The 24,889-nt window shown below is 42.8% G+C and overlaps 1 protein-coding gene and 1 long non-coding RNA gene across 4 annotated transcripts in view; one reads left to right on the top strand and one right to left on the bottom strand.

Moving 5' to 3' along the window:
• Rpap1 (RNA polymerase II associated protein 1) overlaps positions 1 to 13,209 on the bottom strand; it is a 54,706-nt gene extending 41,497 nt beyond the window's left edge. The window contains exon 1 of the mRNA XM_045156545.1: positions 13,154 to 13,209. The gene's annotated coding sequence lies outside the window, so the exon portion shown is untranslated. The remainder of the gene's footprint in view (positions 1 to 13,153) is intronic.
• A 72-nt stretch (positions 13,210 to 13,281) lies between these two features.
• On the top strand, positions 13,282 to 23,354 carry LOC123462932. 3 transcript variants are annotated; one of them, XR_006638572.1, is made up of 3 exons: positions 22,364 to 22,412; positions 22,939 to 23,020; positions 23,188 to 23,354. It is a non-coding gene; the product is annotated as an uncharacterized LOC123462932 (long non-coding RNA). The 3 variants fall into 3 exon arrangements; XR_006638570.1 differs by lacking the exon at positions 22,364 to 22,412 and adding an exon at positions 13,282 to 13,956 and having other exon boundaries at positions 22,939 to 23,354; XR_006638571.1 differs by having other exon boundaries at positions 22,939 to 23,354.
• The last annotated feature ends 1,535 nt before the right edge of the window (positions 23,355 to 24,889 follow it).

The following is a 24,889-nucleotide window of genomic DNA, read 5'->3' as shown; positions in this document are numbered from 1 at the left end:
CAACAAAATCATAGAAGAAAATTTTCCCCAAATTGGGAAAGAGGTGCCAATGCAGATACAGGAAGCATCTAGAACCCCAGCCAGACAAAACCCGGAAAGAGTCTCTCCTCACCATATTATAATCAAACTTCCAAACACACACACCAAAGAAAAAAATATTGAAAGCAGTTAGAGAGAAAAATCAAGTTACCTACAAAAGCAAGCCCATCAGGATTGCAGCAGATTATTCAACACAAACTTTTAAAGCCAGAAGGGCTTGGAGTGATATATTCCAAGTTCTGAAAGATAACAACTGTCAACCAAGGTTACTTTATCCTGCAAAGTTATCCATTCAAATAGACGGAGAAATAAGGACATTCCAGGGCAAAAGCAGATTAAAGGAGTATTTGAAGACAAAACCAGCTCTACAGAAATTACTTGATAGAATCCTCCATGCTAAAAAAAAAGGAAAAGCATACATATAAGGAACCTAGAAAAAACAAGCAATACTCAAATACTAGTTAACTGAAGAGAGCACAGGTAGAACCGGAACCACACACACACAAAAAAAGGCAAACATAAATACACACCTTTCAATAATATCTCTTAATATCAATGGCCTCAATGCCCCAACAAAAAGACATAGGTTTGCAGACTGGGTTTAAAAGCAGGATCCTACAATTTGTTGTCTCCAAGAAACTCACCTTTCTACAAAGGATAGACATTATCTTAGGGTGAAAGGTTGGAAGATGGTGTTTCAAGCAAATGGGCCTAGAAAACAAGCAGGGGTTGCTATCCTAATATCAGACAAGGTAGACTTTAGTCCAACGTTAGTCAAGAAAGATAAGGAAGGTCACTTTATATTGATTAAGGGCACACTCCAACACGAGGACATTACAATCCTAAACATATATGCACCTAACATGGGGGGCTCCCAAATTCATCAAACAAACACTATTAGAACTAAGGTCACAGATAACACCAAACACAGTGGTGGTGGGTGACTTTAACACCCCACTCTCATCAATTGACAGGTCATCCTGGGAAAAAATAAACAGAGAAGCAACTGGACTAAATGAGGTCATAGAAGGAATGGACCTAACAGATATATACAGGACATTTCATCCAAAGGCTGCAGAATATACATTCTTTTCAGCAGCTCATGGAACATTCTCTAAAATAGACCATATTAGGACACAAAGCAAATCTTAACAAATTCAGGAAAATTGAAATAATTCCTTGCATTCTATCTGACCACAATGGAATTAAACTACAAATCAGTAACAAGAAAGGCTATAGAGCATACAGAAAATCATGGAAACTAAACAATACACTACTAAATGATGAATGGGTCAATGAAGAAATCAAAAAGGAAATCAAAAAATTTATAGAGTCAAATGATAATGAGAACACAACATACCAAAATCTCTGGGACATAATGAAGGCAGTTCTAAGAGGTAAATTTATAGCCTTAAGTGCCTATATTAAGAAATTAGAAAGGTCGCAAGTAAACGACCTAATGCTTCGCCTTAAAGCCTTGGAAAAAGAAGAACAAGGCAAACCAAAAATCAGTAGACGGGAAGAAATAATAAACATTAGGGCAGAAATTAATGAAATAGAAACAAAAAGAACAATCCAAAGAATTAATGAAACAAAGAGTTGGTTCTTTGAAAGGATAAACAAGATTGATAAACCCTTAGCAAATCTGACCAAAAGAAAGAGAGAAGAGACACAAATTAATAAAATCAGAGATGAAAAAGGTAACATCACAACAGATTCCAGAGAAATTCAAAAAATCATAGGGACATACTATAAAAGCATATACTCCACAAAGTATGAAAATCTGAAAGAAATAGATGATTTCCTTGATCTATATGACCTACCTAAATTAAATCAAAATGAGATTAATCACTTAAATAGACCTATAACAAACATGGAGATCCGAACAGTTATCAATAATCTCCCAACTAAAAAAGCCCAGGCCCGGATGGATTCACTGCTGAATTTTACCAGACTTTTAAGGAAGAGCTAACACCATTGCTTCTTAAGCTTTTCCAGGATATAGAAAAAGAAGGAATTCTACCAAACTCCTTCTATGAGGCCAGCATCACCCTGATACCAAAACCAGGCAAAGATAGAACAAAAAAAGAAAATTACAGACCAATCTCCCTCATGAACATAGATGCAAAAATTCTCAACAAAATATTGGCAAACAGAATACAAGAGTATATCAAAAAGATCATTCACCCTGACCAAGTAGGCTTTATCCCAGAGATGCCGGGATGGTTCAACATACGGAAATCTATAAATGTAATACACTGCATAAATGGGTTGAAGGACAAAAATCACATGATCATCTCATTAGACGCAGAGAAAGCATTTGACAAAATCCAACATCCCTTCATGATGAAAGTCCTACAGAGACAGGGAATAGAAGGAACATATCTCAATATAATAAAGGCTATTTATGACAAGCCTACAGCCAACATATTACTAAATGGGGAAAAACTGGAAGCTTTTCCACTAAAATCAGGAACAAGACAAGGGTGTCCACTGTCCCCACTTTTATTTAATATAGTTTTGGAAGTCTTAGCCATAGCAATAAGGCAAGAGACACACATAAAAGGGGTACAAATTGGAAAGGAAGAGATCAAGTTATCATTATTTGCAGATGACATGATTCTATACATAAACGACCCCAAAGACTCCACTAGCAAACTGTTAAAGCTGATCAAAGCCTACAGCAATGTAGCAGGATACAAAATAAATACACAGAAATCAGTAGCCTTCATATATGCTAACAACAAACACACAGAGGATGATATCAGAGAATCACTCCCGTTCACAATTGCATCAAAAAAAATAAAGTACCTTGGAATAAACCTAACCAAGGAAGTAAAAAATCTCTACAATGAGAACTTTAAACCACTCATGCAAGAAATTGCAGAAGACACTAGAAAGTGGAGAAACATCCCTTGTTCCTGGATTGGAAGAATCAATATTGTGAAAATGGCAATCTTATCAAAAGCAATCTACATATTTAATGCAATCCCTATCAAAATTCCAAAGGCTTTCTTCATGGAAATAGAAAAAACAATCCAAAAACTCATTTGGAATCACAAAAAACCTCGAATATCTAAAATAATACTGAGCAACAAAAAAGAGGCTGGTGGTATCACCATACCTGATTTTAACCTATACTACAGAGCCATAGTAACAAAAACAGCATGGTACTGGCACAAAAACAGACATGTAGATCAGTGGAACAGAATAGAGGACCCAGATGTAAGCCCAAGTAGCTACAGCCACCTGATAATCGATAAAAATGCCAAAAATACTCATTGGAGAAGAGACAGCCTCTTCAGCAAATGGTCTTTTGAAAACTGGATATATATCTACAGAAGGATGAAAATAGATTCTTCTCTCTCGCCATGCACAAGAATTAAGTCCAAATGGATTAAAGACCTTAACATCAGACCTGAAACTCTGAAACTGCTAGAGGAAAAAGTAGGGGAAACCCTTCAACATATTGGTCTTGGCAAAGACTTTCTGAATATAACCCCAATTGCTCAGGCAATAAAACCACAGATTAATCACTGGGACCTCATGAAATTACAAAGATTTTGCACTGCAAAGGACACAGTGAAAAAAGCAAAGAGGCAACCTACAGAATGGGAAAAAATCTTCGCCAGCTATATATCTGATAGAGGATTAATATCTAGGATATACAAAGAACTCAAAAAGTTAAATAATAAGGAATCAAACAAGCCAATCAAAAAATGGGCTATGGAGCTAAATAGAGCATTCTCAAAGGAAGAAATACGAATGGCATATAAGCATCTAAAAAAATGTTCTACGTCACTAGTCATCAGGGAAATGCAGATTAAAACTACATTGAGATTCCATCTCACTCCTGTCAGATTGGCCACCATCATGAAAACAAAAGACCATAAATGTTGGCGGGGATGTGGAAAAAGAGGAACCCTTCTACACTGCTGATGGGAATGCAATCTGGTCCAGCCATTGTGGAAAACAGTGTGGAGGTTCCTAAAACAGCTAAAGATTGATCTACCATATGACCCAGCTATAGCACTCCTAGGGATATATCCAAAGGACTCATCTCATTTCCTTAGAAGTACGTGCTCAACCATGTTTATTGCTGCTCAATTTATAATAGCTGGGAAATGGAACCAGCCTAGATGTCCCTCAACAGATGAGTGGATAATGAAGATGTGGCACATTTATACAATGGAGTTCTACTCAGCGGTAAAGAAAAATGAAGTTATGAAATTTGCAGAAAAATGGATGGACCTGGAAAGTATTATACTAAGTCAGGTAACCCAGGACCAGAAAGCCAAGCGCCACATGTTCTCTCTCATATGTGGATCCTAGTTACAGATGACTGGGCTTCTGCGTGAGAATGAAAATACTTAGTAGCAGAGGCCAGTAAGTTGTAAAGGAGACATAAAGGGTGGAGAAAGGAAGGGAGGAGGATACTTAATAGGTTGATATTGTATATATGTAATTACAATGATTGTAATGGGGAGGTAATATGATGGAGAATGGAATTTCAAATGGGAAAGTGTGGGGGTGGGGAGGGAGGGAATTACCATGGGATATATTTTGTAATCATGGAAAATGTTAATAAAAATTTTAAAAAAAACGATAAACAAATAAAATGTGTTGGGTGTGGTGGCTGATGCCTTTAATCCCACCACTTGGGAGGCAGAGGTAGGAGGATCATCTTGAGTTCAAGGCCATCCCAAGTGATGGTTGTTTGTTTGTTTTTTTAGGCAAGCCCAACATACTGGCCTTTTGTTGTTGTTGGGTTTTTTGTGTTTTTTTTTTTTTTTTTGTTTTTTGGGTTGGTTTGGTCATACTGGCCTTTTTGTTTATTTGCTTGTTTATGAGAGACAGAAGGAGAATTGGCAGGCCTCCAGCCACCATAATCAAACTCCAGACACGTGCACCACCTTGTGCGAATGTGCAACCTTGTGCTTGCATCATTGTATGAGTCTGGCTTCCGTGGGACCTAGGATCATGAGTCCTTAGGCTTTGCAGACAAGCACCTTACCCACTAAGTTATCTCTCCAGCCCCCCACCCCTTTTTTTTGGACTGGCCTGAAAATTGCTAAATAGACCAGGCTGGCCTTGAACTTTTAGCAATCCTCCTGCCTGAGAGCAGGATTACAACCCTGTGTTCTGCTGCCTAGTGTTGTGTGGTACCTAAGCGTTCTGAACATCTGGAATAGTACAGGAGACAAGGCACACTATAAAAAAATTCCTAGCCAGGCTTGATGGCACACACCTAGAATCCCAGCACTCTGGAGGCAGAGGTAGGAGTCATGAGTTCAAAGCCACCCTGAAACTATGTGGTGAATTCCAGGTTAGCCTGGTCTAGACAGCGAGACCTTACCTCAAAATAGAAAGGAAAGAAAGGAGGGAGGGAGAGAGGGAGGGAGGGAGGGAAGAGAAACAAACAAAGAAATTCCAGACAGAAAGAAAGAGAAACAAAGAAAGAAATTCCTGTATAGCAAAAGCTAGAATTACTATAGTGTTTCCCAATAAGCACTACTGACCTTTGGGGTGGAATAATTCCATGTGGAGGAAGGTTATTCTAGTTAAGATGTTTAGCAAGATTCCTAGCTGTTGCCCATTAGGAGCCCTAGCACATCTTCTCCCTGTTTTTCTCACTCTAGCTCAGGCTGACCTGGAATTCACTATATAGTCTCAGGGTGGCCTTAAACTCACAGCGATCCTATCTTTGCCTCCCAAATGCTGGGATTAAAGACATGCATCACCACACTTGGATGGACACACACACACACACACACACACACACACACACACACATCTGGTTCTTTTTGTAAATTTATTTATTTATTTATTTGCAGGCAGAGAAAGATAGAAGAGAGACAGACAGAGAGAATGGGCATGCCAGGGCCTCCTGCTACTCCAGACACAGGCATCTGGCTTTACGTCAGTACTGGGGAATTGCATCTGGGTCCTTAGGCTTTGTAGGCAAGTGCTTTAACTGTTGAGCCATCTCTCCAGCCCAGTCCCTAAGTTTTTTGTTTATTTGTTTTGTTTTTAAATGCAAGAGTAAGAAAGTGAGCTGAGTGTGGGGGCACATACCTTTAATCCCAGCAGCACTTAGGAGGCAGAGGTAGGAGGATCACCATGAGTTCAAGGCCACCCTGAGACTACACAGTAAATTCCAGGTCAACCTGTGCTAGAGTGAGACCTACCTCAAAAAACAAACAAACAAAATCAAGAGTGAGAAAGAGAAAGGACTGGCAGACCAGGGCCTCCAGCCACTACAACTGAATTCCAGACACGTGCAACCTCTTGTGTGCATATGCGACCTGCCCGCTTGCATCACTGGTATCTGGCTTATATGGGACCTAGAGAGTTGAACATGAGTCTTTAGGCTTCACAGACAAGCACCTTAATCGCAAAGCCATCTCTCCAGCCCCAGCCCCAGTCCCTAAGTTTTTTTTTTTTTTAATTTTTATTTATTTATTTGAGAGCGACAGACACAGAGAGAAAGACAGATAGAGGGAGAGAGAATGGGCGCGCCAGGGCTTCCAGCCTCTGCAAACAAACTCCAGACGCGTGCGCCCCCTTGTGCATCTGGCTAACGTGGGACCTGGGGAACCGAGCCTCGAACCGGGGTCCTTAGGCTTCACAGGCAAGCGCTTAACCGCTAAGCCATCTCTCCAGCCCCCTAAGTTTTGATAAACAAAAGTATCTCCAAACATTGCCAAACATCCTCCCATGAAAAAATTCACCCTTGGCTGAAAATCACTTAAAACCAGATTGTAAAAGGTCTGGGTATATAGCTATTTGGGAAGCAGAAGCAACAGATTCAAAAGTTAAAGGATGGGCTGAAGATATGGCTCAGCAGTTAAAGGCACTTGCAAGCAAAGCCTGACAGCCAGGATCAATTCCCCAGTACCCATGCAAGCCAGATGCACAAACTGGTGCATGTGTCTGGAGTTAGTGCAGTGGCAAGAGGTGCTAGCATGCCTGTTCTCTCTTTCTCGGTCTCTCTCTGCTTGCAAATAAATAATTAAGAAAAATTTAAATTACATTAAAATTTTATTTAAAGCTGGCATGGTGGCCCACACCTTTAAACCCAGCACTTGGGAGGCAAAGGTAGGAGGATTGCCATGAGTTCAAAGCCATCCTGAGACTATATAGTGACTTCCAGGTCAGCCTGGGCTAGAGTGACATACTAACTTTAAAAACAAAAACAAACAACAACAACCAAAAAAATAAAAATTAAAAAAAAAAAGAGCCAGGCATGGTGCCACACACACCTTTAATCTAAGCACAGAGGGAAAGATAAGAGAATCACTGTGAGTTCAAGGCCAGCCTGAGACTACAGAGTGAGTTCTAGGTTAACCTGGGATAGAAACTCTTATCTCCAAAAAAAAAAAAAAAAAGGGGGGGGAGGCTGGAGGTGCTTCCCTGCAAAGTCAAAGGACCCAGGTTCAATTCCCCAGGACCTATGTAAGCCAAATACACAAGGTGGTACATGCGTCTAGAGTTCATTTGCAGTGGCTGGAGGCCCTAGTACTCCCCCTCAACCTGCCTCTTTCTGTCTCTCTCTCTCAAATAAATAAAAATTCTTGCTGGAACTGAGCTGAAAACCTCCTCCACGTAGACCAGCTGACAGAAAGCTGGGAAAAGCCAGGCTACATACAGTTCATGCAGGACAGAGAGAAATCACCAGTGAAGATACTCAACAGTGGACACTGCAAGTCTTATATTTGGCCAGACAGGCCAAATGAGCCAGCAGGTGCAATAGTGGCACATCTGTTATAGGGGAAACCAACTGCCCTCTAAATTGACTGGAAGCTCGCTCCATGGGAGGGAATACATCCCTGATACTGAAAACCTACAATAGGGGTAGTCATGAGCCCTAGGGGTGTAACGTCTGCTGCTGTCTGGCTAAATGTATATACTATGCTCACCAAACTGCCCAGTAAGCAGGTCTCTTAATATTAATACCCATATATTAATGCTACTCTCACTTTTGTTACATAACCTCTTTTCAAATGGCAGTGACCTTGGGATGACTCAGAAGGCACCATGATGCTAAGAAGAAGTGACAGAGGAGTGCTCAGCACTGAAATATCTCTATCACAACTTCCAAGGCTCAGGATCCATTGTGAAAGAGGTGGCAGAAAGAATGTAAAAGCCATAGCTGGGTGTAGTGGCACACGCCTTTAATCCCAGCACTTGGGAGGCAGAGGTAGGAGGATCACCGAGAGGTCAAGGCCAACCTGAGACTACATACTGAATTCCAGGTCAGCCTGAACCAAAGTGAGACCCTACCTCGAAAAAAAAAACAAACAAACAAACAAACAAAAAAAAACAATATAAGAGCCAAAGGAAGGATACCACTCCTTAGACACAACTGTCTAGACAGAAATTGGCCTTGATATCCAAGACCTCACAGTGCCTAGCAATACCCACACAAGACCCTCATAATAGGAGAAAAAGATCACATTCAAAGAGAGACTAATGGAGAAAGGGAGGGGATATAACAGAGAGCAGAATTATGAAGGGAAATTGAGAGAGGGAAGGGAAATACCATGGTTTGTTGTCTGTATGTACAGCAGTTGTCAATAAAAAAAAATATATATATATATATATATGTAGGTATATGTAGGTATGTATGTATGTATGTATGTTAGGACTGGAGAGATGGCTTAGTAGTTAAGGCATTTGCCTACAAAGCCAAAGGATCATGGTTTGATTCTCCAGGACCCATGTAAGCCAGATGCACAAAGGGGCACATGCATCTGGAGTTTGTCTGCAGTGGCTGGGCACACCCATTCTTTCTCTCTCTCAAATAAATAAATACATAAATAAATAATATTTAAAATATATATGTATATATTTTTTAAATAAACATTTTTTAAAAAGAAAGAAAACAGAAAGTTCAAGAGCTACCTAGATAACTTAGTGAGACCTTGTCTCAAAATTAAAAGTAAATTCTGGGGCTGGAGAGATGGCCTAGCGGTTAAGTGCTTGCCTGCGAAGCCTAAGGACCCCGGTTCGAGGCTTGGTTCCCCAGGTCCCACGTTAGCCAGATGCACAAGGGGGCGCACGAGTCTGGAGTTTGTTTGCAGTGGCTGGAGGCCCTGGCATGCCCATTCTCTCTCTCTCTATCTGTCTCTCTCTCTCTCTCTCTCTCTGCCGCTCTCAAATAGATAAAAATTTAAAAAAATTTTTTTTTTAAAAAGTAAATTCTGTTAATGTTCATACCCTTATATTAATGCTACTCTCACTTTTGGTAAAGAATCTTCTCTTTTCAGATGGCAGTGACCTTGGGACGACTCAGAAGGTATCATGGTGATGGAAAGAAATGACCACAGTGCTCAGTACTGCAATATCTCTATCACACCTTCCAAGGCTCAAGGTCTAATGCGGAAGAGGTGGCAGAAAGAATGTAAGAGCCAAAAGAAGGGTAGGACTCCATACAACATGCTCCCTCCAGACACAAAATGGCCTGGATATCCATGACCTCACAGTGCCTGACACTACCTGCATAAGACCATAAGAGGAGGAAAAGATCATGACATCAAAATTAAAAGAGACTGATTGAGATGGGAGGGAATATGATGGAGAATGGAGGAAATTGGGTGAGAGAGGGTATTACCATGGGGTATTTTTTATAATTATGGAAGTTGTTAATAAAAATTTGGAAGAAAAAAAAGTAAAAAGATGGGGTGGAGCTGGGCGTAGTGGCACACGCCTTTAATCCTAGCACTTGAGAGGCAGAGGTAGGAGAATGGCCATGGGTTTGAGGCCACCTTGAGACTACATAGTAAATTCCAGGTAAGCCTGGGTTAGAGTGCGATTCTACCTCAAAAAGCTTAAAAAAGCTGGGCATGGTGGCACATGCCTTTAGTCCCATCACTTGGGAGGCAGAGGCAGGGGGATCGCCAAGAGTTCAAGGCCAATCTGAGACTACGTAGTGAATTCCAGGTCAGCCTGGGCTAGAGTGAGACCCTACCTCAAACAAACAAAAACTTTAAAAGGCGGGGGACCTGGATAGATGGCTTACTGGTTAAGGCACTTACCCGCAAAGCCAAAGGACCCTGGTTAAACTCCTCAGGACCCATATAAAGCCAGATGCATAAGTTGGCACATGTGTCTGGAGTTCGTTTGCTGTGGCTAGAGGCCCTGGCACAGCCATTTTTTAAAAAAAAGGTGGGGCGGGGGCTGGAGAAATGTCTCAGCAGTTAAGGTGTCTGCCTGCAAAAACAACCTGGGTTTGACTCCCCAGTACCCACATAGAGCCAGGCGCACAAAGCATCTGGAGTTTGTTTGCAGTGGCTGGAAGACCTGGTGTACCCATTCTCTATCTTTCTCTGCTTGCAAATAAATAGATGAATAAACTTTAAAAGAAATATATTAAGGGAGCCGGGCATGGTGGTTGCATGCCTTTAATCCCAGTACTCGGGAGACAGTATTAGGAGGATCACTGTGAGTTTGAGACCACCCTGAGACTACATAATGAATTACAGGTCAGCCTTGGCTAGAGTGAGACCCTACCTTAAGAAATAAATAAATATAAAAAAAAAAAAAAAGAAAAGATCTGGAGTATAAGCTTAGTAATGATGCATCTGTTTTGTATGCCTATAATTGCAGAATTTGGGAAGCAGAAAGGCAGTTCAAGGCCAACCTGAACTACACATAGTGAAACCATGTCTTGTCTTGAAAAAATAAGGGCTGGTGATGTAACTCAATGATAGAGTACATGTACAAGACTCTAAGTTCAATCCTCAACACTGAAAAAAAACAAAACAGTGCATCATCATACTAAATCATATAGCTAAAAACAGGGCTGGATGACCTCACAGTGCCTGACACTACCTACACAAGACCATCATAATAGGAAGGAAAGATATGACAACAAAATAAAAGAGACTGATTGAGAGGGGGAGGGGAGATGCTGGAGAATGGAGTCTCAAAGGGAAAAGTGGGGGAGGGAGGGCATTACCATGGATATTGTTTACAATCATGAAAATTGTTAATAAAAAACAGGACTGGAACAGACATGTTGGATCCCTCTTGTAACCCCAGGAGGAGGAAGTCTTAAGTATGAAGAGTTCCAGGCAATCTTCAGCTACAAAGCAGGTCCTCAGCCAGCCCAGGCTACATAAAATCACATCTTCAAAATAAAAAAAAAGGCTGCCGAGATGGCTTAGTGGTTAAGGCACTTGCCTGTGAAACCTAAGGACCTACATTCAATTCCCCAGTACCCATGTAAGCCAAACACACAAGGTGGCCCACACATTTTAAGTTTGTTAACAGTGGCTAGAGGCTCTGGTGCACCCATTCTTTCCCTCCCCTCCCCACAAAATAAATACAAATTAAAAAAAAAATATTTTATTTTTATTTATTATTTGAAAGAGAGATACAGAAATGGGCAGGGAGAAAGACAGAGAAAGAATGAGCACGCCAGGGCCTTTAGCCACTGCAGACAAACTCCAGATGCATGCACCATCTTGTACATCTGGCTTATGTGGGCCCTGGGGAATCGAACCTGGGTCCTTTGCCTTTGCAGGCAAGCGCCTTAAACAGTAAGGCATCCCTCCAGCCCATAAATAATTTTTTTTAAGTTAAAAAAAGCAGTTGGGAAGTCGGGTGTGGTGGCGTAGGCCTTTAATCTCAGCACTCAGGAGGCAGAGGTAGGAGGATTGCCGTGAGTTCAAGGCCACCCTGAGACTACAGAGTGAATTCCAGGTTAGCCTGAGCTAGAGTGAGACCCTACCTCAAAAAAAAAAAAAAAGCAAGCAGGGCATCACAGACTGAATTGCAAAGGAAGGATGAGGCAGAGGCCCAAGCGCTCAGCTCGTGCACCCATGAAAGCTGCAGGAGCAGAAATGAGGACTGTTGGACGTTAGGGACGCTTGTGCTACTGGACTGTGCTCCAGCAACGAATTTGTCTCCACGCATCTGGAACTTCCACCACCATGTTATTGCCAAGACCACAGTGCAGAAACCTGCCTTGCTTACAACCAAGACAGTCCTTGCTGATTCTTTGCCCTTGGACCTCCGGCGTTTTGAGCAAGTTCTGTTCTCTTTTGTGGCCAAGTGTAACATGTGTACCATAAGTCATTTCTTTCACCGTCTCAGCTGAATAATAACAATAATAATAAAGCAGTGCACGCCTTTAATCCCAGCATTCAGGAGGCAGAGGTATAGGAAGATCACCGCGAGTTCAAGGCCATCCTGAGACGACATAGTGCATTCCAGGACAGCCTGGGCTACGGTGTGACCTTACCTCGAAAAACCAAATAAATGTTAATTTTACAGGGCATGACATGCCTGTACTCCCAACACTTGGGAAATGAAGGCTGAAAGATCCGGAGTTCCACACCAGCGGGAATGCATAAAACCCAGTCTCAAATAACAAAGGGAACACAGAGTGGTGGCCTTTAATCCCAGCACTAGGGAGGCGCATCACCGTGTCTCTTTCTCTCATAAATAAACAAAAAGGGAAACAAAGTAGTATAGTGCAGACTCTGCCCTAGCACGTACAACACCCGGCAGGGATGAAAGGCTCCTCAAGCGTCCTTCTGCATTCATGACCCCCACACCTATCTATCCCAGCATCAGCCGCAGTCAGCGCCCAAAAGCCGGCACCCACTCGTGTGACCACCTCAGCGTTCTTACAGATGGGCAAGGTGACCATGAAGAGGACCCAAGGCAAACGACACACAGCCGGGCGTGGTGGGCACGCCTTTAATCCCAGCACGCGGGAGGCGGAGGTAGAAAGATCTCCACGAGTTCGAGGCCACCCTGAGACTACCTGGTTAATTCCCGGTCAGCCTGTCAACCGGGGCTGGAGTGAAACCCTACCTCAAACAAACAAAGAAAACAAAGCAAAACATCAACAAGATCCGTAAATGACAGCAGTTATTTTGGTCCTATGTAAGGACGGAAATGTATTTCCGCGACGTACTGGGCGTCGTCAACGCCAACGTGCGCTGGGAACGCCCCGGAGCACAGAAAGGTGGTTCGGGGTGGGCTCGCAGCCGCAGGAGCCCCGGCTCCGGCCAACGCACTGCCTTACTCGGCCCGCGCGGCGCCCCGCGAACCCCGCGCCCGGCCGGCGCTGCCCGCCCGCCCGGCCTCCCGCCCGCGTCACCTGAAGCCGTGCTCCTCCGCTCGCACCGCCGCCCGCCGCCCGGCCCGCGCCGCCCCGGCCCCCGGCCCCCGGCCCTGGCGGGCGCACTTCCGCCGCCGCCGCTCGGGCTTCCGCCGGCCGCGCTCCGCCCCGGGCCTCCCGCTGGACGCGCCCTCCGCGGGCGGGGTTGGAGGGGCGCCGCGGGGTTCGAGGACAGCCTGGGGCTGCAGAAGGCGATCCGTGTCAGCCCAGGCTAGTGACGGCCTTCCTCGAAGAAAAAAACAAAAAAACAACAACAAAAAAAAGAGGCTGGAGATGGCTTAACGGTTAAGGTGCCTGCCTGCAAAGCCAAAGGACCCAGGTTCAACTCCCCAGGACCCACGTGCGCCAGAGGCACAAAGGGGCGCCTGCGTGTGGAGTCCGTTTCCAGTGGCTGGAGGCTGTGGCGCGCCCATCCCCCCCTTCCACAAGTAAACAAGAGAAAAGAAAGAAAAGTACTGGATAAAGCTCTATTCCATTTGACGCAGGCCCTTCCTCACACAACGCCCGGGGCACAGGTGACAGATCCTGAGGGGTCCTTCTGTACTCCCGACCTCCGTACCCATCCCAACATCTGCCGCGGTCAACAACCGAAGCCGGGACACACACCAGTGTGACCTCCTTAGTATTCTCACGGATGGGCAAGATGACCATGAAAGGACCCAAAGGAAACAACACACAGCGGGGCATGGTGGCGCACTTCTGTCATCCCAGAACGCGGGAGGCACAAGTAGGAGGATCGCCATGAGTTCGAAGCCACTCTGAGACTACATAGAGAAGTCCAGGTCAGCCCGGGCTAGAGTGAAACCCTACCTCGTAAAAAAACAAACAAAACCAAACAAAAATACTTGCAGAGAGCACTACAAGAACGGTCGTGGTGGTGGTGGTGGAGGTGGTGGTGGAGGTGGTGGTGGTGAAGGAACAGAAAACTGCCTTATTGCTGGCCACTACCTTTAATCCCAGCACTAGAGAGGCTGAAGTAGGAGGGTCGATGTGAGTTTGAGGCCAGCCTGAGACTATATACTGAATTTCAGGTCAGCCTGAACTAGAGTGAGACTCTGCCTCTAAATAAATAAATAAGAAAAAAAAGAGAAGGAAGGGAGAGAGGGAGGGAAGAAAACAGCCTTTTTGTCAGAAAGGTTACTCCCTTCCCAAGCGACTTGTCTTTGTTCATGCCTGTCTGCCTTCTTGGATCCTCCCTCTTTTTCCTGCCACCCTTCCACCACAAAGTCTTCCCCTTGAAGGCCTAAACACTCAACTGTAAAACCTTTACTAAGCACATCTGGTCACTGAACTCAAGATCACTTAGAAATACCACTGATTACTTTTTCTTTCTTTCTTTCTTTCTTTCTTTCTTTCTTTCTTTCTTTCTTTCTTTCTTTCTTTCTTACTTTTTCTTTCTTTCTTTCTTTCTTTCTTTCTTTCTTTCTTTCTTTCTTTCTTTCTTTTTTTTTTTGATTACCTTTTCACAAGATAGGCCTTGTTGGGATGGTGTCTAAAATGCCTGTAATCTCAGTATTTGTGAGGTTGAGGCTGAGGGATGGTAAATTTCCATCTTGTTTTTTGTTGGCGTTTTTTTTGTTTTTTTTTTTTCAAGGTAGGGTCTCCCTTCAGCCCAGGCTGACCTGGATTTCACTATGTAGTCTCAGGCTGACCTGGAATTCACAGCAGTCCTCCTTACCTCTGCCTTCTAAATGCTGGGATTAAAGGTGTGCACCACCATGCCTAGCAATGGTAAATTTCTAGTTCTGCTTGGGCTCCATAATGAGACCCCGTCTCTCATATTTATTCATACATAAATAGATAGATATCTTACTCCCTAAAATACACTGAATAAATTGAGTTCCTATAGACATGGATCTTTGTTCCTTGCCTCCATAATGCTCAGCACTCAACATGTTTCCACACACATGCATGCACCTTAGTAAATCATTCCTTGATTGAGGCCATCTTAGGGCCCCCAGTATTACTCCAGTAGGATCAAATTTTTTCAAGCATTAGAATTGCCTGGAAATCCTCTTAAAATATATTGATAAAGAGGTGGGCATGGTGGTACACGCCTTTAATCCCAGCACTTGGGAGGCAGAGGTAGGAGGATTGTGTGTGTGTATATATATGTAGCTATAGGAAGCTGGGAAGACAGCTCAGCAGTTAAAGGCACTTGCTTGCAAAGCCAAGCCTGCTGAGCCTAGTTCAATTCCTCAGCCACCCAGGTAAACCCAGATGCAAAAAGTGGGGCAAGCATCATCCTTGCAGATTCTGGTTCAGCAAGTCTAAAGGACCCAATAATTCGTACTTGTAACAACTTTTCAGGTAATGCTACTGGTCCAGAACTGCTATAAGGCCAGGCATGGTGGCACATGCCTTTAATCCCAGCATTCAGTGTTAGAAAAAGCAGGAAATGAAACAAGGGGGAAGACTTGGCTGAACAGCAGAGCTTGCTTTATTCTGGAACACCTGAGGAGGACTCTGACCAGGCAGGTCAAAAAGCCACCTCCATTACTCCCTTACACTAGGGAATACTTATGGAGTGGTAGGGGCATTGGAGTTCTTTGGTTGCTGGGTGATCCATCTTGCTTCAGGGCTTGTGCCATTTCAGGGAAGTGATAATGGAGATGGTTGGGTCACTCTTGGGAAACAGCAGTTGCAATGAAATGGCAATAAGAGTCCAAAGATGGGGTTATTCTGGTTCTAACATTCATAACTCTGTCATTATTTAGAAATCCAGGGTAGGGAGCTGGAGAGCTGGCTTAGAGGTTAAGGCATTTGCCTGCTAAAACCAAAGGATCCCAGTTTGATTCTCCAAGACCCACGTAAACCAGATGGACGAGGGAGCGCATGCATCTGAAGTTTGCAGTGGCTCGAGGCCCTGGTGCACCCATTCTCTCCCACTCTTTCTCTACCTTCCTGTCTCTTTCTCTCAAATAGATAAAATATATTTTTAAAAAAAAGAAAAAGAAGGGGCTGCAGAGATGGCTTAGCAGTTAAGCACTTGCCTGTGAAGCCTAATGACCCCAGTTCAAGGCTCAATTCTCCAGGATCCATGTAAGCCAGTGGCACAAGGTGGCGCATGCATCTGGAATTCATTTGCAGTGGCTGGAGGCCGTGGCATGCCCATTCTCTCTCTCTCTGCCTCTTTCTCTCTGTCTGTCACTCTCAAATAAATAAATGAAAATAAAAATAAATTTAAAAAAAAGAAGAAGAAATCCAGGGTAGGAATGTAACAGGAGCTTATTCTGGTCCCAGGTTCTGATCATTGGAGTTGGGGTTGATGTGTGACATGGTAGGACTGCAGCAGGAGCACAGATTTGGTCTTGTCCCAAGATTTGGCCAAAAAAAAAAAAAGAAAAGCCAGGTGTGGTGGTGCATGCCTTTAATCCCAGCACTCAGGAGGCAGAGATAGGAGGATCGCCATGAGTTCAAGGCCACCCTGAGACTATATAGTGAGTTCCAGGTCAGCCTGGGCTACAGTGAAACCCTACCTCAAAAAACAAACAAAAAGCCCAGTGTGGTGGCACATGCTCTTAATCCCAGAATTTGAGAGGCAGAGGTAGGAGGGTCACTGTGAGTTCAAGACCAGCCTGAGACTACATACTGAATTCCAGGTCAACCTAGGCTAAAGTGAGACCCTCCCGTGGCAAAAAAAAAGAAGAAGAAAAACCAGAAAACCAAAACAAAAGGCTGGAGAGATTGCCTAGCACTTAAGGCATATGCCCGCATAGCCTAAGGATCCACGTTTGATTCTCCAGGTCGCACTTTAGCCAGATGCACATGGTGATGCATGAGTCTAGAGTTCGTTTGCAGTGGCTGGAGGCCCTGGTGCACCCATTCTCTGTCTCTCTCTCTCTCCCTCTATCTCTATCTCTCTGTCTCAAATAAATAAATAAAATAGATAAATTTAAAAAAAATTATTAGAGACAGAGGGACGGAGGGAAAAAGAGACACCAGGGCCTCTAGCCACTGCAAACTCCAGATGCATGCACCTCCTCATGCATCTGGCTTACGGGGGTCCTGGGGAATTGAACTGGGGTCCTTAGGCTTAGTAGGCAAACACCTTAACCACTAAGCCATTTCCCCAGCCCTAGATAAATACTTTTTTTTAAGATTAAAAAAAGAAGGAAACCAAAAAAAGTAAATAAATAGATAGAAAAGAAATTAACTAATTTTTCTGGGTATGGTGGTACACACCTTTAATCCCAGTACTCAAGAGTCCAAGGTAGTAATGCAGGATTTGGGGGTTTAGGAGGAGTTCCCCTAATTTATGAACCCCAAATTTAGGTTCTTTCCTACCTTTTTGTTGGAGGGGGGATTTCAAGGTAGGGTCTCACGCTGGTCCAGGCTGATCTGAAATTAACTATGTAGTCTCAGGGTGGCCTTGAACTTTCAGTGATCCTCCTACCTCTACCTCCCAAGTGCTGAGATTAAAGGCATGTGCCACCATGCCCAGCCTGTCCTACCTTTAACAAAGAACTGATAAAGACAAAATCAAGAAGGATAAATTTTGGGCTGGAGAGATGGCTTAGTTGTTAAGGTGTTTGTCTGTGAAGTCTAGAGACCCAAGTTGCAATGCGCAGGACCCACATAAGGCAGATGCACAAGGTGGCACATGCATCTGTACTTTGCAGAGGCTGAAGGCCCTAGCGGGCCCATTCTCTCTCTCAAATAAATAAAATGATTTTTTCAATTTAAAAAAAGAAGGAAAAATATGAATTAAGTTTATTTAGGGGAAGTCACAAGTTGTGGGGTTTATTTTAAGGAAAATTGGGATCTAGGAAGGAAGTCAAGCAGAATCATAAACAGGTAGAAAGCAGGAAACACGCACTTAGACAGCAAGCATTGTATAGTTCATAAGGTTCACTTAAGAGAAATCGATGTTTTAAAGCAAAGACTGGAGTAGAGCTGCACATGAAGGATAGTTTATAAAGCTCGTCTTAGAGACATTGAGGCTTTCAAAGAAATACTGGAGTAGAGCCACAAGCATGTGGAAGATAGAATTTAGGGGATTATCCCAAGCTCCAGCCACCAGCATCCCCCCCCCCCACCATCCAATGAGGGACTGAAACCTTGAGCCAAAACCAACCTCCCCTCCTTAAGTTGCTTCTGTCAGCTATTTGTCCTAACAACTAGAAAAGTTACACACTAGTTGATGTCTAACGGCTTATAAATTAAAAACTTTTTATACCCTAAAGAAAAAAAAAAAGAATTTAGGGGATTGTGTGGGGAGATTTAGAAGGAAAACCCATGGCATGCACCATATACTTCCTGTAGAGGGAAGTTAAAAGGGCAAATGGTTAGGCTCAAGGAAAATATCAAAGCAGAGACAAAGAAATTCAGAGGAGAAATGAGTAATGAGGAGAGTTGCACTCATGGTTACCCCTAGTTTAAGGAAATTTCACAGGTAGCAGACCTAGAGTTAGTGAAAGAACCCATGTCGTGAGTTAGTGAGACCACCCACATGATAGATTTGGGGTATAAGGGAAGTACACACATGGTAGATTAGAAGACCAGAGAAAAATCATGCATGCAATCACAGTGAGAAGTTTCCCCAAACTCTAAATAAGAAGTAGGGCTAGAGAGATGGCTTTGTGGTTAAGGCACTTCCTGCAAACCCAAAGGCCAGGTTCAATTCCCCAGGACCCATGTAAGCCAGATGCACTTTGAATATATTAGACTGCAATTCAGATACAACCCCAGTGGCACCTCCTCCAGCCAAGTATCTGGAAATCCAAAAAACTTTAATAAAATTCCTGAATCTGGGAGCAGGGTTAATCAAAATCTAGGAGAATATGAATAAGCCAAATGGAAACCTATTTTTTTTTTCTTTTTTGGACAGTGACTTACCCAGAAGCCATAGATTGTTACTAGAAAAATTTCAGTGCCAGAGATGGAATACTTTCCAGTGAGTTGTTGGCCAGGGAGGTCCCTGATGCCCCAAAACATTACAGGCCAGTGCCAAGGCTCTTGGTTGCCCACCAGGAATAGATGGGAAGACCCTATTGCTGAACTTTCCATATGCTTGAGCCGCAAGGTCAATGATAAATCTTGCTGGAGCTGAGCTGAAAACCTACTCCGTGTAGACCAGTTGACAGAAAGCTGGCAAAAGCTATGCTGCATGCAGCTCTATGGGAGAGAGAAAAGTCATCAGTGGAGATAAACAACAGTGGACACTGCAAACCTTAAGTTTGGCCAGCCAGGCCAAAATGAGCAAACGGGTGTAATAGTGGCATTTCTGTTATGAGGGAAACCAATCGTTCTCTAATTGGACTGGAGGCTCCCTTCACAGGAAACACACCCCTGATTCCCCCTGATATGACAGGGTAGTCATGAGCCCTTAGGGTGTAATGCCTGCTGTCATCTGCAGGATTTGGAGGTTTAGGAGGAGTTCCCCTAATTTATGAACCCCAAATTTATGTATATATAAATGTGTATATTATGCTCACCCAACTGCCTGGTGAGCACTTTTTTTAATGTTTATACCCATATATTAATGTTACTCTCACTTTGGGTTAGAGAAGCTTCTCTTTTCAGATGGCAGTGACCTCTGGGATGACTCAAAAGGAACCATAGTGCTAAGAAGTGACAGAGAAGTGTTTAGCACTGAAACATCTCTGTCATACCTTCCAAGGTTCAGGGTCCATTGTGAAAGAGGTGGTAGACAGAATGTAAGGGCCAAAGGAAGGGTAGGACTGCTTACAATACACTTTTCCAGACACAAAATGGCCTGGATATCCATGGATATCCATGACATTGCAGTGCCTGGCACTGCCTACATAAGACCCTCACAATAGGAGGAAAAGATGATGATATCAAAATAAAAGAGAGACTAATTGAGAGGGGGAGGGAATATGATGGAGAATGGAACTCTGAATGGGAAAGTTGAGGGAGTGGAAATTATCATGGTTTATTGTCTGTTATTAAAACTCCTGAATATATTGGGGGGAAGCTATTTAAACAACTACATTTTGTGAACATGTGTAGAGTATTATCTATAAGGTAACAGAATCAAACACTTTGTAAAAAAAAATTTTTTTTCAAGGTAGGGTTTCACTCTAGTCCAAGCTGACTTGGAATTCACTATGTACTCTCAGGGTGGCCTTGAATTCACAGCAGTTCTCTTACTTCTGCCTGTACTTTGTAAACATTTTAAGAGTAGAATAATATTTAGGAGAACTTGAATTTTGACCTTAGAACTTTAACAATATGTAACAATATACTCATGGTTTTTCTTTTTTTTTTTTTTGGATTTCAAGGTAAGGGTCTCACCCTAGCTCAGGCTGACTTGGAATTCACTATGTAGTCTCAGGGTGGCCTCGAACTCATGGCGATCCTCCTACCTCTGCTCCTGAGTGCTGGGATTAAAGGTGCGCATCACCATGCCTGGCTCATGTTATTTTTTTTTTAACTTTCAAATATATTACAGTCAGAAATTTAATGACATTTTACAAGCCCCCCCCCTTTTTTTTTCCTCAGGTAGGGTCTCTCTAGCCCAGGCTGACCTGGCATTCACTATGTCATCTCCGGGTGGCCTCAGTCTCACAGCAATCCTCCTCCTTCTGCCTCTTGAGTGTTGGGATTAAAGGTGTGTGCCACTATGCTAGGCCTTTACAAGCCTTTTAATTTATCAGCATATATTATATATTCTATATCCCTACTCAGGACCAGACATCTGTTCAGAAGGCAGTGGCTTTTTCCTTTCCTTTTTCTTTTTTTTAAATTTAATATTTTCCTTTTTATTTTAATATTTCATTTGTTTATATACTTATTTGAGAGAGAGAGAAAGAGAGGCAAATATATCTATAGAGAAAATGGGTTTTCCAGGGCCTCTAACCACTGCAAATGAACTTTAGATGAATGGACCACCTTGTGCAACTGGCTTATATTGGTTCTGGGGAATTGAACCTGGATTCTTAAGCTTTGTAGGCAAGTGCCTTAATCTCTGAGTTATCTCTCCAACCCAGCCTTTTCCTTTTATTGTTACCAGGGACACAGAAAATTGAGTCTGTATTTTAATCACCTCCAAGCCTAATGTTTGTCTTTTAAAATATTTTTATTTATTTTATTTCAGTGAGTGAGAGAGAGAGTGGCAAATAGAGAATGGGGTATGCCAGGGCCTCTAGCCAGTGCAAATGAACTGCAGATGCATGTGCCCCCTTGTGCATCTGGCTTATGTGTGGGTGCAGGGGAATTGAACTAGGTCTTTAGGCTTTAAGGCAAGAGCCTTCAGCCCTAAGCCATCTTTCCAGCCCTAGTATCTGTTTTTTTTCCTATTAATTTTTTTAAAATTTTTATTAGCATTTTCCATGATTATAAAAAAATATCCCATGGTAATTCCCTCCCTCCCACCCCACACTTTCCCCTTTGAAATTTCATTCTCCATCATATTCATACCCGTTTTTTAAAAGTGGAAATAATCCTAATCTCTTTTGGGAGCTGGATACTGGGTTTGAATCTGCCTTCTTCAAACTGAAGTGGGACAAAAAAAAAAAAATTTAGAGGGTTCTCTACACTTGTTGATTCTTTTAAATTTTTTATTATTATTTATTTATTTATTTGAGAGTGACAGACACAGAGAGAAAGACAGATAGAGGGAGAGAGAGAGAATGGGCACGCCAGAGCTTCCAGCCTCTGCAAACGAACTCCAGATGCGTGCACCCCCTTGTGCATCTGGCTAACGTGGGACCTGGGGAACCAAGCCTCGAACCGGGGTCCTTAGGCTTCACAGGCAAGCGCTTAACCGCTAAGCCATCTCTCCAGCCCTACACTTGTTGATTTTTATGCCTGGGAGAACAATCAAAAGGAAGCCAGGTAGTTGGAGTTCATTTGTTATAAGACCCTCTGAGGTAGATTGATGATAGAATTGTAAAGGTCCAGAAAGTTGTTTACATCAATCTTGGGTTTGTTTGTTTGTTTGAGGTAGGGTCTCACTCTAGCCCAGGTTGACCTGGAATTCACTATGTAGTCTCAGGGTGGCTGTTAACCCAGAATTTACGAGAATAAAGTCCACTGACCACAAATTATGACCAGATTGAAACAAGCTTTTTTTTTTTTTAATATTATTTATTTATTTATTTGAGATCAACAGACACAGAGAGAAAGACAGATAGAAGGAGAGAGAGAGAATGGGCACGCCAGGGCTTCCAGCCTCTGCAAACGAACTCCAGACGTGTGCGCCCCCTTGTGCATCTGGCTAACGTGGGACCTGGGGAACCAAGCCTCGAACCAGGGTCTTTAGGCTTCACAGGTAAGTGCTTAACCACTAAGCCATCTCTCCAGCCCTGAAACAAGCTTTTAATTGTGCAAGGCAGGGGTGTAGAGAGCAGCAGCCAGTCAGCTTCTCAGGCTCTTTTTATAGAGTGAAACCTCAGAAATCACAGGGTAGGGGGTTTTCAAAGACAGGCAAGCATGGTGACAGAAGCAGACTGTTACAGTTAAACTACTTCCCAGAAGCCAGGCGTGGTGGCACAAGCCTTTAATCACAGCACTTGGGAGGCAGAGGTAGGAGGATCGCCGTGAGTTCATCAGTTCAAGGCGACCCTGAGACTACATGGTGAATTCCAGGTTAGTCTGGGCTAGGGTGAGACCCTACCTGGAAAAATCTAAAATATATTATTTATAACATATATATAAATAAATAAACCACTTCCAGGAACATTATGAATACACGAGTCTGAGAACAGTAACCAGGGAATAATTTGTGGACCCAGGTCAGACACACAAATTTAGTGAAACAGAAACTTAACCTAGTGATGTCAAATTGATCTCTTTAGGAATCCACAGACATTCCTCATAAGTGGGTCTCTGAGGGTTGCTTCCAGGAAGGATTAATTGAAGGAGGAATGCTTCCCCCAGGTGAGCCCTTCCCCCAGAGTGGGCGGTCCCTCTCCGAGGGGAGGTTTTATCCTAAGAAGCTCTGGGAAGAAAGGTATTCTCCTCCCCTCCCACCTGGCTTCCGGTGCTGCTTGCTGTTTGCTGTTTTGCTGCCTTTCATTGTGGACTGATGAGCAGCGTCTTTACAGGACACCTCCAGGTCTTCAGTGACAGACTGGGACGGCTGAGGCATCCAGCGTCATGGACTGAGCAGCTACCAGGTTCCTTGATTCTCAGGCCTGTAATCTGCTGTTGTTGGACTGTCGTAAAATAATCCAATAAATTCCCTTTTAATAAAATTCATTCTGTTCCTCTAGAGAACCCTGACTAATACAGTCATTATATCAAAATGGATCTGGCTGTTAAATGGAGTCATACTGGCTCTTCATTTCCCCCTTTTTTATGTATCCCTGTCAAATCTTTGATGGGGAATTTTTATTTTCATCGGCTGTATTGGTTGATAATGTTTACGAAGAGCAAGTATTTTAGTAGTTTCTATCTGTCTGGATATAATTAGTAATGTCCCAGAGAATGCATGATCCAATTGTTAGAACAAGTAAGACAAGTAATAAGGGCCCACCACAGCTGAGATTAGCATAACCAGGGGACCAACAGAACAAAGATTGATACCAGTAATCTCTCTGTGATTCTTTTAGCTGTTGACAGAGATAAGTTCAGCTTCTTAGCAGTTATATGTTAGATCTATTTTTAGCTGTCTCAGGAACCTCCACACTGATTTCCACAATGGCTGGACCAGATTGCATTCCCACCAACAGTGTAGAAGGGTTCCTCTTTTTCTGCATCCTCGCTGGCATTTATGGTCATTTGTTATCATGATGGTGGCCAATCTGACAGGAGTGAGATGGAAGCTCAACATAGTTTTAATCTGCATTTCCCTGATGACTAGGGATGTAGAACATTTTTTTAGATGCTTATATACCATCTGTATTTCTTCTTTTCAAAACTTTCTATTTAGTTCCATAGCCCATTTTTAATTGGTTTGTTTGATTTATTATTTAAGTTTTTGAGGTCTTTGTATATCCTAGACATTAATCCTCTATCAGAAGTATAGCTGGCAAAGATTTTATCCCATTCTGTAGGTTGCCTCTTTGCTCTATTCACGGTGTCCTTTACCGTACAAAATCTTTGTAATTTCATGAGGTCCCAGTGGTTAATCTGTGGTTTTATTACCTGAACAATTGGGATTATATTCAGAAAATCTTTGCCAAGACCAATATGTTGAAGGTTTTCCCTCTAGCAGTTTCAGAGTTGCAGGTCTGATGTTAAGGTCTTTAATCCATTTGGACTTAATTCTTGTGCATGGAGAGAGAAAAGAATAGATTTTCATTTTTCTACAGATACATGTCCAGTTTCCCCAGCACCATTTGCTGAAGAGGCTGACTTTTTTCCAATGAGTATTTTGGCATTTTTATGTCTAAAGGCATTTTATTTATTTATTTATTAATTATTATTTTACAAATTTATATTAACAACTTCCATGATTATAAAAAATATCCCATGGTAATAACCTCCTTCTCCTCAATTTACCCTTTGAAACTCCATTCTCCATCATATTTCCTCCTTATCTCAATCAGTCTCTCTTTTATTTATTTATTTTTCAAATTTTTATTAATAACTTCTATGATTATAAAAAAATATCCCATGGAAATACCCTCCCCCCCCCCAACTTTCCCCTTTGAAACTGCATTCTCCATCATATCCCCTCCCCATCTCAAGCAGTCTCTCTTTTATTTTGATGTTATGGTCTTTTCCTCCTCTTATGATGGTCTTGTGTAGACAGTGTCAGGCACTGTGAGGTCATGGATATCCAGGCCATTTTGTATCTAGGGG

The sequence above is a fragment of the Jaculus jaculus genome, chromosome 8, assembly GCF_020740685.1.
Source record: "Jaculus jaculus isolate mJacJac1 chromosome 8, mJacJac1.mat.Y.cur, whole genome shotgun sequence".
Taxonomy (NCBI): domain Eukaryota; kingdom Metazoa; phylum Chordata; class Mammalia; order Rodentia; family Dipodidae; genus Jaculus; species Jaculus jaculus.
Note: the sequence above shows the minus strand (reverse complement) of the source record. Positions and strands in the feature narration are given on the sequence as shown.